Source organism: Thunnus albacares, chromosome 11 (assembly GCF_914725855.1).
Source record: "Thunnus albacares chromosome 11, fThuAlb1.1, whole genome shotgun sequence".
Taxonomy (NCBI): Eukaryota; Metazoa; Chordata; class Actinopteri; order Scombriformes; family Scombridae; genus Thunnus; species Thunnus albacares.
This window is the reverse complement of record NC_058116.1, coordinates 28491547-28503583: the sequence shown is the minus strand read 5'-3', so window position 1 is coordinate 28503583 and position 12037 is coordinate 28491547. Positions and strand designations below refer to the sequence as shown.

The 12037-nt window shown below is 38.5% G+C and overlaps 1 long non-coding RNA gene across 1 annotated transcript; it reads left to right on the top strand.

Moving 5' to 3' along the window:
• The first annotated feature begins 299 nt into the window (after positions 1-299).
• On the top strand, positions 300-11320 carry LOC122991700. The gene is made up of 3 exons (XR_006405893.1): positions 300-399; positions 6181-6184; positions 11310-11320. It is a non-coding gene; the product is annotated as an uncharacterized LOC122991700 (long non-coding RNA).
• The last annotated feature ends 717 nt before the right edge of the window (positions 11321-12037 follow it).

Below are 12037 nucleotides of genomic sequence, written 5' to 3'. Positions count from 1 at the left end.
ACTGTTACTTTTATTCTCTGGTTTTATCTGTCTTATTCCCTTTTTAGCTTCTTTTTATTTCCAAATGTAACACTTTTTAATTGGGGTTAGGGTTAGGGTTAGTTAGTTTTTACATGTCTTTTTACTTGTGTTGCTTTTATATTCTGTTTTAATGCCTTTTATGTTCTATATAAAGCACTTTGAATTGCCTTGTTGTTGAAATGTGCTATACAAATAAACTTGCCTTGCCTTATTACAGTATTGTTGACACATAATATAGTAATATAGTCCAAACACAGGGTATTATATATTGGGTATCCTTAACAAATAGCATTCTGCAAGAAAACAACAAGTTTTTTTTTTAGTTTTCTCAAAAAAGTGCATTTTTCAGACAGGAGGTTTCGCTCTTCGGCCATCGATGTGAACCTGAACTCTACCTTGAACCCACCTTGATTCACATTTACTGGCTTTATTATGGTGACGCCCTCCTGAAAATGTTCTATCTCTGTAGTCTTGTATCAGCAGTGGTTGTCAATCTGTTTTTAAGTACTTGTGATGAACTGACATGCCTGAAAGACCCCCAAGCCCTGAGGGAAAAAACACTGGGATCCCCAGCTGCACATTTGCGACTCCCCGTGTATATGAAAAGTCATTAAATCTGTTGAAGATGTCTGGAATATAAACTAGGCAGGTTATAAGATAAGCTACATGTAGAGGTGGGATTCTTTCTTAAATTGTTATTTATAGTGTGAGGACATGAGAGTGAGAGTGCTTCTAGTGCACGTTTGAATCACGGCACTGACAGAACATGCTGCGTCCGGTGGGCAGGACGTGTTTTAGACGTGTTTTTCAGTCATTCGTCTCATGTGCATCGTGTGGAACAGAAGCACTTCAATTTTAATCAACACAGTTGTTTACACCAGCTCGCACGTCATGCATGTACGTAACTGCAACTCGATGCACCTTTTTTTTTTAAAGGCTTTTAAGTCTATTTTCCTCTTAGTTGCACATGTATCTAAATTGATTGTGTATTGAGCTGTGACGCAGTGTCAAAGTGCTTCTGAGTGCACAAAAGGACTGTGGATGAAAACATTGACAGTGACACTGATGGAGGATTGAAGCTGCTGATATGCTGCTTTTGCTACACGGCTGATGTAGACGAGGTGTTGGCTCAGCACCAGGCTGTCAAAAACTAACTAGAAAAAAGCACATTTTTTTTATGTTGCTTCAGGTATCGGTGTGACGATGAAATATGAGCGAGTGAAGATGATTTGTGTAATAGATCCATGAGTTTGAAGGCTTATCAGAGCCTCTCAAACACTAAACACTGTTGGAGAGGTATAGAGGGGAGTAGTGTATGCCTGCAGCTTTGGTGAAACTAAAATTGAGACTGAAAGGGAGAAAGATTTGTCACCGTGGAAGAAATCCAGGAAGTAAAGACAAAAGATGGCTACAAGAAGCGTATCACATCTCAAGGACAATTCTTTTAAAGGGATTAGAAAGGTACTCCTGAAAAATTTATAATGACTTTTATAACCTCGTATAATACAATCAGTCAAAATTTTACAACTCTGGAAGGTTTTACGGTGGCAACTGTTTTACCTTTCATCGCATCGGGTGGCCTGTAAACATACAGAGTTACAGAGAGTTACAGAGTTGATTTGAGGTCGGTTTATGGTCAATCAGAACTGGTTCCTATGGCCATGTTGGAAATCATTAGTGTTTATAGTTATTCTGAATGGCCAGACTCAAAGCCAGACTAAAGAGTCAGTCTTCATAAAGAGGGGGGAGACTTGATATCATTTAATGGCACATATTTTCAGGCAGTCTCTCCGGGGAGATATTTATAGTGTTTTGCTCAGTTGTTCACATGAAAAGTGACAGAAATAGTTGTGTAAAGAATAAAAAAAAAAAAAAAGAGATCTAGAGAGAGAATTTAAAACTCTAGCTGCATGACACTGCATTATGTCAGCCCCCCCCCCCCCCCCCCTGCTGGGCCAACACGCTGGTCCCACTGAAGGGGGCTGTGTTGTTTTTCACCCAGTGCTATCTCCCTGAACACGATCTGAACTGTTGTTGACTTTAGGAATGAATGCTAGACACACATTTAATGCCTGTTGTAATGTAATAGTGGCACGTTTAATAAAGGGGAGTATTATACATGCAATACAGCCATGGACCCCTGGTTGAGAGACTAAAAGAAGTGAACGCCACTCTGGATTATACTGATGTTTTCTCTACAAAGCTCACTGACTTTATGTGGTTTCCAGCAGTTGATATAATGTGTGTGAGCACCGCTAAAGTCATTTTGGATATCAGTATGTAACAAATTTAATTTACCATATGAAGGGCTATTGGCCCGGAATAACTATGGATTTCATTTAACACAACACTGATTATATGTAAAGCAATATTCCTGCCAGCAGCAAAGTGTAATGAATTTGAATGTTACACAGTCATCTGAGGTGAAACTCAGTGTGTCTGTGATGGGCCTGAGTGCTGCTTTTGGTGCGTAAAGACCGAACAAAAAACGGATTTATAGGCTCTCATCAAGCTTTTGACAAGGGACATCTGTAAATTTTCCCTTGAGACGCCTTATAAAGCAGCATTGTTACACTCATACAGTACAAAGTATTTACGGCAGCATCATTCAGAAAACATATATGACAAACTTGTTTTTCGTCTTATTCTACACTCCAAACAAAAGCACTTTTTATAGAATTCAATCTAACTGCTGTTATCACGCAAACATGCTGAAAAGAAAATGATGTTCTCAAGACCCCACATGATCTCAAAACACCATAAGAATACTGATTACATTAGCTAAAACTGTTATCGCCTCAATACTATCACCTCTCATCCCCACGGTGATTTCCTGCTAATAGAAAGGTGTGTAGCTCTCTGTGTGCTTCCTCTATGTTGTCTACTTGTTTGTACAGTACTGCATAGCTGACTGCAGGTCATCCTACAAAATAACAGCGCACATTTTTACTCTTTGTCAATTATAAAAGCTAGATTGTTTTCTGCATTCAATAAGCATGGAGTCTAATGGGGTTCTGTGGGTTTTGTGTCATTGACATGCTTTAGAGAAATGAGCTCGGCTGCAATGAGTTGACAGGTGAAAATGCCAATTTACTGTAGTGTATCAGAGTTGACCTTATCAAGGTTCAGAATTTAATAATTCCACAAGAAATAGCTGTTCATTATAAGTTTAATTTGGCACTCCAGTGGTGTGTGTCCTGGTGAACTTCTCATTAAAGAATCATAATGAATCACAGTGTGTGCATACTTTTGTGTGTCCCTGCTAGAATATTTCACAAATAAGTCATGTACTCAAAGCCGTTGTGCAAGTGGTTAACTAAACAAAGGTCTCTGCTTAGTCTTGTAGGGAAGTCACATAACAGAGGAGCAGGTTTTATGAATTCAACACGGTTTATTTGTCTCAGCCGGAGTCGACCAGACATGTTGACAGTGAACACTGTCATTCAGGCTGCCTGGGGAGGTAAAGTTGCAGGGGTAGAAGGTAACATGAATGTGCACAGCTGGGTGTCAAGTTGCTCAAAAACTCCTGAATGATGACTGGATTCACATTGCGCTCACATTTTCCAGAAATTCAAACCAGCAGTGTTCTGGTGGCTCCTAACCATTGGGACACCATTGCTGTTACTTATATTTGTGTCACGTAGATTGCCATTTAAACACACGGTGTGAATTTGCATGTTACTACTGTGACAAAAAAAAGAAGACTTCGAAGATTTCAAAGTGAAAATGCAAAGTGCAGCTCTTTAGAAAAGAATGAGCTTACAGCTTATTGCCTCATAATTATGAGAAGGTTTCTTATAATTATGACATAGTGTCTCACAATCATGATTTAGTATAATACTTATACTTTATTTCATCAGGATAATTGACTTAGTAACAATGCTATTTTCCAGTAAGTCTTGGGTTCTTTATTAAAAACATCAAAACATTAGTAGCATTTTGCACAGTCTGTCAATCAAGTGTATTAGTGTCCAGACATTGAAGCTTTTGCAGCTGACCTTGTGCAATCATGGTCTGGCGGTGGAGCCAACCTAAAGACTGTCAATACTGTTGATTTAATTCTGTCCACAACACTATCATTAGCATCCATTTGCAGACGTTTGTCAGCCAGAAATTTGCAGAAAATTTTATACAGTCTTGCAGAGTGTGGCCTGTAACGAGACGTGCAGCTCTGTTGATCTGACACTGGATGTTTTGTTACATTGCAATGGTGTTGGGAGCCAGGCCGTTCCACAATAATCTACAGTGAGCAGTACCTGTAGGTAAAGATCCAACTCCCACATAAAGAGGATGTATCATGCATGGTTCCAAGTATATATTTTTATTCTAGGGCTCTACTGGAAAATCTTTACATGACTTACAGTTCAAGAAAACTTCTTATTTATCTCATACTGGCTCTTTACGCAGCCCCTAAGTTCAGTCTCCCTCTGAAACAGACAGGACAGTTCCTGTTTCTGATTGGTTAGCTTCCCTCTGGAGGCTACGTAAACAAACACTAGTAGTAGGTTTTCACTTACTCAAAATGTCAACTTTTCAAAAAGATCTATACATGTTTGAGCTTGAATCTGATCCAAAATATGCAAGTGGACAACGCGAATGACCTGTGGAACAACCTTAGCAAAAAAAGGCTACGAAATGGACGGACATGTGCAAACAATCTGACATCAGTTCAATGAGGAAGTAGAGGAAACTGCAAACAAAGCATTCAGAGCAGACTGAAGCCCTGGCTTTTGACTTTCAGGGAGCATGTATATATACATTAACCTCAAGTTTTGGACCCTCTACTATGTTTAGAGATCTGACATGATAACAGCATATAAATGATAGAAAATCACAAAAAGGATATTATGTCCCCTTTAAGATGTGTTTTTAGATATAAATCTCAGACAGCATAGAATTGTGGGTTTAGCTTATTAACTCAGCAGCTCTTTTCATGCCCTCAGAGCCTGCTGAGTATCATCAGAATACACATTCTGTACTTTCTCAGCTGTGTTGGGTTTCTTATGAGATTGCATCTCATATTAATTAGATAATATATTGTGCATAATTATAACTTAGTATCTTAACTGTGAGATAGTATCTAATCTCAGTAAATAATAATGTGTTTTTATTGAAAACAGACATACCTGCTAATGTAATACTGCACTGGCAATGTCCTCATTAATGATGCAGCTGGTGCAACTTGAGAGAGTGAATACATGAGTGAGTTTGTGAATGAGATAGGGTTTCCTTTTTTTTGTGATCAAAGTTTTATTGGAATTCAAGTTACGCATTGATAACTAGTAACAAAAGTTACATGAATAGTAAACATAACATTTAATAAACAAAACAAAACAGAATTAATGGCGACACCCACCCTCCACCCCCCAAATAGATCTCCATATAATACACTGGGGAATGTCTGTTCAGATGAAAATTTAGCACTGGAATCAGGAGACAAAAGGGAGACATTTATATTCCATTCAAAATAGAGTTGATATTGTGAGAAGTAGGGAAGGGAATAAAAAAAGAGGAGACAATCATGAGCAGGTTAAGAATAGGACAGTAATCTGAACAGTACACTTCACATTATAGGGAAGCATCCAGCTGGTTTTTGTAATCATTGCTAGACATCAGAGACTGCAGAGTGTGTTCTTGTTAATTGCAAGAAATGTGTAGCAGAGAGAAAGGACATAGTGGAAGAAATGAAGAGATTAGGTCTAACAGGAGCAGGAGTAAAGAATATACTGGAGTGTGGTGATAGGAGGCAAGGAAGAAAGTGCTTGGTCAGCTTCCTGATGAGAACAGAGTTACGCTATAGGAGCTAACTAACCTCAGAAGATTACAGTAGTGCAACATTTAGGATGCAAGCTGCTGTTAAAACCCAAGGAAGAAGAAGAAGGAGAAGAAGTGTTCGGATGACAAAAAAGTTGTTAAAAAAGTTACATGTGGCAGTTATGATACAATAAAGTTACAAAAAGTCTTGGATTTTACTTCAGGCTCTTCTCCAGGATAAGATAGTATTCTCTTTAGCACCATACATCCTAGGCACTGAGAGTTCCATACTAACAACATTGAGATAAACACATAACCACTGAGATTTCGTGAGAGTATGTGGAGGGCTCCAACGCAATGCCAGAATTTATTTTTTTTTTTGCTGCTGTTAGGCCGGCTAGTAAGATACGTTTTGATATTGTGATATATTTAGCAAAGACAAGTCATTCAGGAGCCAAACAGTGGAGATGCATGGCACTTCAAAATCTAAAATCTTTGTCAATAAGGAGCAAACCACTTTCCAAAAGAGAGATACATCCTTACAAGTCCAAAAAATGTGCATAAAAGTTTAACAGTAAGTCAGAGCTTTATTGGCATATAATAAAATGTCATCAGCATATAGGGAAATTGAGCAAAGAAAAAGGAAATGGATGTTCTCCAAGAGTTTGTGCAACTGGTTCGAGTGACAAAGCAAATAGAGAGGGACTAAAGGGGCAGCCTTGACAACAAGAGCATGTGGTATGAAACAGGGGGAGGCAATACCACCAGTAACTATCATAGCTGTAGGGTTTTTATGGAGTAGTTGAGTCATTTTGATGAATTTTGTCCCCTGTCCAAATCATTTCAGTACCTCAGTTTCCTGAGGTGCTTTGTATATAGTGAACCATAGCATATAGTGAAAGACATGCAGTAGGCCTTCTGGTGGTAACTAGTTTCTCATTTCTCATGTTTCTCATAATTATGAGAAACTTTTTTTTTCTTGCAGTCCGAAAAACATGGTGTAGGCTTATAATGCCTAGCCTTTTAACACATGTTATGTTTGACCTCTAAAGTTAACCTCAATCAACAAAAACAAAACAAACAAAAACAAACAAAAAAACTTTCTCACAATTATCAAAGATAGTAATGTTTTCTATGTCACTGAAATGCAGGTTTAGGTCACTGATGTCATGTTAAAGTATCTCTGAGGATTGAAGTCCATGAAGTCTAGTTTGCTCTTGCTGCTGTATCTATTGTTTTCCACCATTCTGTATTCCCATTTTCTCTTTCAATGATATCCTCAACGTTACTCAACATAGAAACACTGGACTCTCCTGGATAATGTAACAATCATATAGGTTTAAGTTGTAGCCAACAGTTTTAATTATTTCAACTTTGTTTCTGTGAAATTATGTTTTGTCTGTCATTTAGGCACGTCTAAATACTAGAAAACCCATGAGCCTTGGCCGCTGTTGCTATGGAGAAGAAGCCAGTCAGAGGTGTGAATCAGTAGGATCAGCAGTAGAGAACCTAAAACACATCGTCATTGCAATTGAGAACAACATTCAGTGCCAGATGTGTCTTTTAAGGTTAATGGTTGCAATTATTTTAATAATTTTTAATTGCAACATTTACTCTACTCATGGTTTTAGGCTTTTTAGGCTCTGCCTTTTAAAATTGCAGTGGGCACCCAGGACATTAATGAAGTGGTAGCACTTAGAGTATTATAGTAATGACAGTGGATCATGAAATCATTTAGAACCATTATGATATGAGGAGCACTCACATGGTTCTCGTCAGTGCATTAGAGAGATCATCGCACCATTAGGAAACCTGCACTCCTCCTTGACACAAATGTCCTTGGAGCTTACTATTATTCTCATTGTATCTCCATTTTATCCTAATACCGTTCTCCCTCTTCCTCCTGTTCCTCCTTCAGGTGTTTCCCTCTCCTCCTGCCTAATGATACATGCTAATTGTTTTTAAATGGGTTTTTTTGTGTGCTGGTGCACCTTCTCTCCCTTTCAATTCTATTATATCCACTGGACCATGAAAACCCCAAAATTCACACAGAGACTGGTCAGTCGTACGAATCAATACGCCTAAATACAATTACTCGGAGCGCTGTGGGCTTTCTTTTTTTCTAGCTTCTACATGAAATGTGATAGAGCAAAGAAACAATTCTAATATTGGTGCTGCAATGAGCTCAGTTCTCAGTCCAACACTTTCAATGAAGTTCTGTACAAAAAAATACAACACTGACATTGCATTACATGCCAGATAGAACAGAAGGCATAGTAATTTGTTTCTTCCTTAGCCTCAGCACATCATGTGGAAGACAATGAATGAATCTATACATGAAACACTGAATCAGTTGTGTGCTCTGTTATCCAAGTTTATGATTTTAATTTCCTCTACAGCACATCCTAGCTCCATATGCCGCATTGTAAGTTTTCCATATCCCTGCATAGTGTGTGACATTATCTTTTATTACTTGCCTTGTTGGCTCTGACACAAGACAGGAGCAGGGCCAAGAAACAGTGCCTAGAAACAATGCTTGCAAGATGGAACACGTAAAGTGGGAAAAGAGGAAAAAGATTAAAAGAGAGAGAGTGTGTGTGAGGGATTTTTTTTTTTTTTTTCTGCTGCTGTCCACGGCTTTTTAATTTCATCTGAGATTACTGAGTGTGATGAGCTTAGTCGTGTTACGAATCCCTCCACGCAGGCTTCTCCAACGCACACCCACGCTCTGATGGCGCTCCGTGAATTCCCCTTATTGCTGTTTAATGGAGATGGGTACCCAAACAAATGAGCAGCCTTCGCCTGGCTCAGCACTGCGGGTTCTCATTAATCTGGATGCTGAGACGCTGATGGCACTAATTTTTCAGACTAAGCGGTGTCTGCGTCTCACCGCTTCACGGCACTCCCACAACAAGAGAGAGTTTCAATCAGAGACACAGCCCAAAGGCAGAGAGGGTGTAGTGTTCATGTCACACCTGGTCTGCTGAGCTCTCTCCCTCACTGTTGGAAATCTCCCCCTACAGTGCCCATCTGTGTCTGTGGGAAATCACAGAGTGATGCAGGCGTGATGAGAGTCTCTGCCTCAGGATGCTAAGGGGAGACATAAGTGCAAATTACATTTGAAACAAAATGTCTTCAGAACATAGCCTTAATTTTCGAACTAATACTTTTTAATTCGGCTGGAAAAAAAAAAAAAAAAACATATCTGAAATATGAGCTGCAATGTAGGGAATGAGAATTAGATTGCTGGTAAATATAACAATGTTAAAATCTGGCTTTTAGGCTGTACAAGGTTATTCAACCATATGCTGAATATAAAGTTACCCCCAAGCAAAAAAAATAATACAGAGAGGCTGAAAGCACTTAACCACAATACAATGTGGTCTTGTAAACGTCTTGTGAATGAAAAGGGGTGCAGCTGGACTTTTCTGCACCACTATTTATTTATCTGCAAAGTATTAAGTTTGGTTTAATAACTTTTTGAATACATTTGTGTGCATATACTGTACATTCTTGGGATTTTTTTTTTTATTGATTAATTTATTATTTATGTGGGTGGAATTGGGTTGGTTGGCCGGCTACCAGGGTCAGTACAAAGGAAATGTGAAATAATCCGCCTGGGGAATCGTCTGATTAAAATGGCAGATGGCAGAATATATGAGAAGGTGTTTAAATCCAACACTGTCTGCTAGAAACTATGTTTATTATACTACTAATTTGCAACAGCAAAAATACATTTTGCTGCACAGATTTTGTTTTTTTTTATTAACATCAATGAGGGAATATTCAATAATGTATATGCCAAGTTGCAGAATGTCGATACTGAACATATCTGTGAAATGTTTCATTTATTTCCAGATATCATCACTTTTGCAGTACAATATCCACTAGTAGCAAGAATTTTTTTTAACTTTTTATGGTTCTGTTCAGGGACTCACAGCACTTGGTTAAGGTCAGATAAAGAATGTGGTCTTGGTTAAATATTGAAGAAGTGACTTGAAGGACGTGACACAATGTGTTTAACATTTAAGTGAAAACATCTTTCCCTAACTTCAACCAAAGAGCTTTAAATCGCCTAAACTTAACCAAAAATGTGCCGAAATCCTCCAATTTGTATGCCCACTGTCTTCCCTGTCCCCCTTCCTATGATTTACATAAATGGAGCATTTCCCATACTAGAAAAACATTGCCAGGGAACATAATCGAGGGAGCAATTACATTTCCTTACAAATTATAAATGGGAAAACAAATTGGTGGTTTGTAAATGTAATTTCTAGGAGACAGGGTTGAGTGAATCACACAGTTCTACATGAGCATTTACTCAAAAATTTGGGGAGGCTGATATGTTGTACATCTACAGAAATCATTTATGTTGTAAAGCTAAAGACATTTCCAGCCTGTGTGGCATCTTGATTATCAAGAAGATCTTAAGTTGCACAGATGAGAACCGGCGTTCCTCCTCTGGCTACTGAAGTTGGCAGATTCAAAAAATATTAAAATATTCAACAGGAAAACAAATTGTGTGTGATTTGGGAGAGGAAGAAAGTGAGTCCTATGTTTTTTTTTTTTTTGGTTTTGCACAATTTATGATGATTTAAGAGTTTCAAATTTTCATGAAAACAAAACCCTGAAATATTTGAGTGTACAGATGATTGCTGTTCACCTTGACTTTATTTTAGCTGATTAATTTTGTCTCAAAATCCTGGGAAAGGCAAGATACTATTTTCATTATTATTCATTCTGATTTCTGCAGTAATAAAAGTTTTGTCAGTGATTTATGAATTTAATTATAGACATGAGGAACATATTTTTGGTTTTCTGAATGTTTAAGGGTTCAAGCCCAAAGGACTGAAACCTTATTTTTTTGTGCTGATTTATTATCATTTTTCTTCAGAAATGTTTTTGCAAATTCCCATGAGATGGTAAATACGAGAGACATGAGATTTTTCCCATCGACTGGAAGTCATGTGCAAGTGCTGCCTGAGAAATATGACCCTAATCAGCCTGATGGGGGCGCTATAACAAAGAACTTTATGTTTTGTAATATAACTTTTCAACCTTAAGTCTCACAAACAAAAGTCTTTCCTGGATTCTTTGGGTCCAGATGAATCCGTCCATATAAACCACGCCCATTTGTGCCTACATAGATTTTCTGCCATTTTGATTTTTTTTTTTGAAAAACACATTTTTGACATCTCCTCCTAAACCTAAACTCCTTGGTGCCAAATTCTCTGTGGATCATTATTGGACCAAGCATAAGCACCTGAGCAATGGAGCAAGTGTTGGCTTGAACCCCAGAATCGCCACTTGTGGCCATATTTGGACTTTTATTTGACAATATACAGTACTGTGCAAACTTTAGATACTTATTTATTATGCAATACAATCAGAGAGGCATCTGATTGGTCCCAAATGTATTCTTCAGCATGACAATGACCTCAAACATACAGCCAGAGTCATAAAGAACTATCTTCATCAACAAGAAGAACAAGCTACAGATGTTTTGGCCCTCACAGAGCCTGAAATTAATGAAGTTAATTGATAAATAAAAACTATTCATAGCATTATTTTTGAAAGGATCCTCACTTTACATTTAGTGCCTACATTTTTTGCAGAGTACTGCATATCCAGCATTCTGGATCTGGCTTATATGAACTTGTCTTCTCCTCACTGGGGCTAAAATGACCTTAGTTAAGCAGCACTTCCTGATCATGACAAGCCGCTCCTTCCTTCACCCTGGTCACCATGGTAATTACGTGCGAGCCCAGAGTTCCCCAGTAGCCCTATGGGAGCTCCTGAAACGCTTTACAGGCACTGAGCATGGGATTCCCCGGGGGACGTACCGATATGGAGAGTGTCAGCAGGACTGATGGCGCTTTTTGAGATTTATTATGAATTTGCATAGACTTCAATATGGTATGGGAGCGAGGAAGAGGTGTGAAGGGGGGGGGGGGGTTGAGATAGAACTTCCATTTGCAGCAGCGATATGGCCTACTTTAGAAATTCAATATCTGGAGTGCGGTTGAGTGCTGGAAGTATACATGAAGGGAGGGGGGGGATGATGAGACCTATGCCGCGGTGCTCAAGGGTAATAACCTCCAGGGAGTATGGATATGAATGTAAACCATAAGTAAAAATATATGTTCTTCCCTGTGGATGCACATGTGTGCTTGTCGTCGGTCTGCTCCGACAGTGTGTATTGTAGCCACGAACTCTACTGTAAACCTTTTAGTCGAACTGATTTGAACTGGTGCTTTAAAAA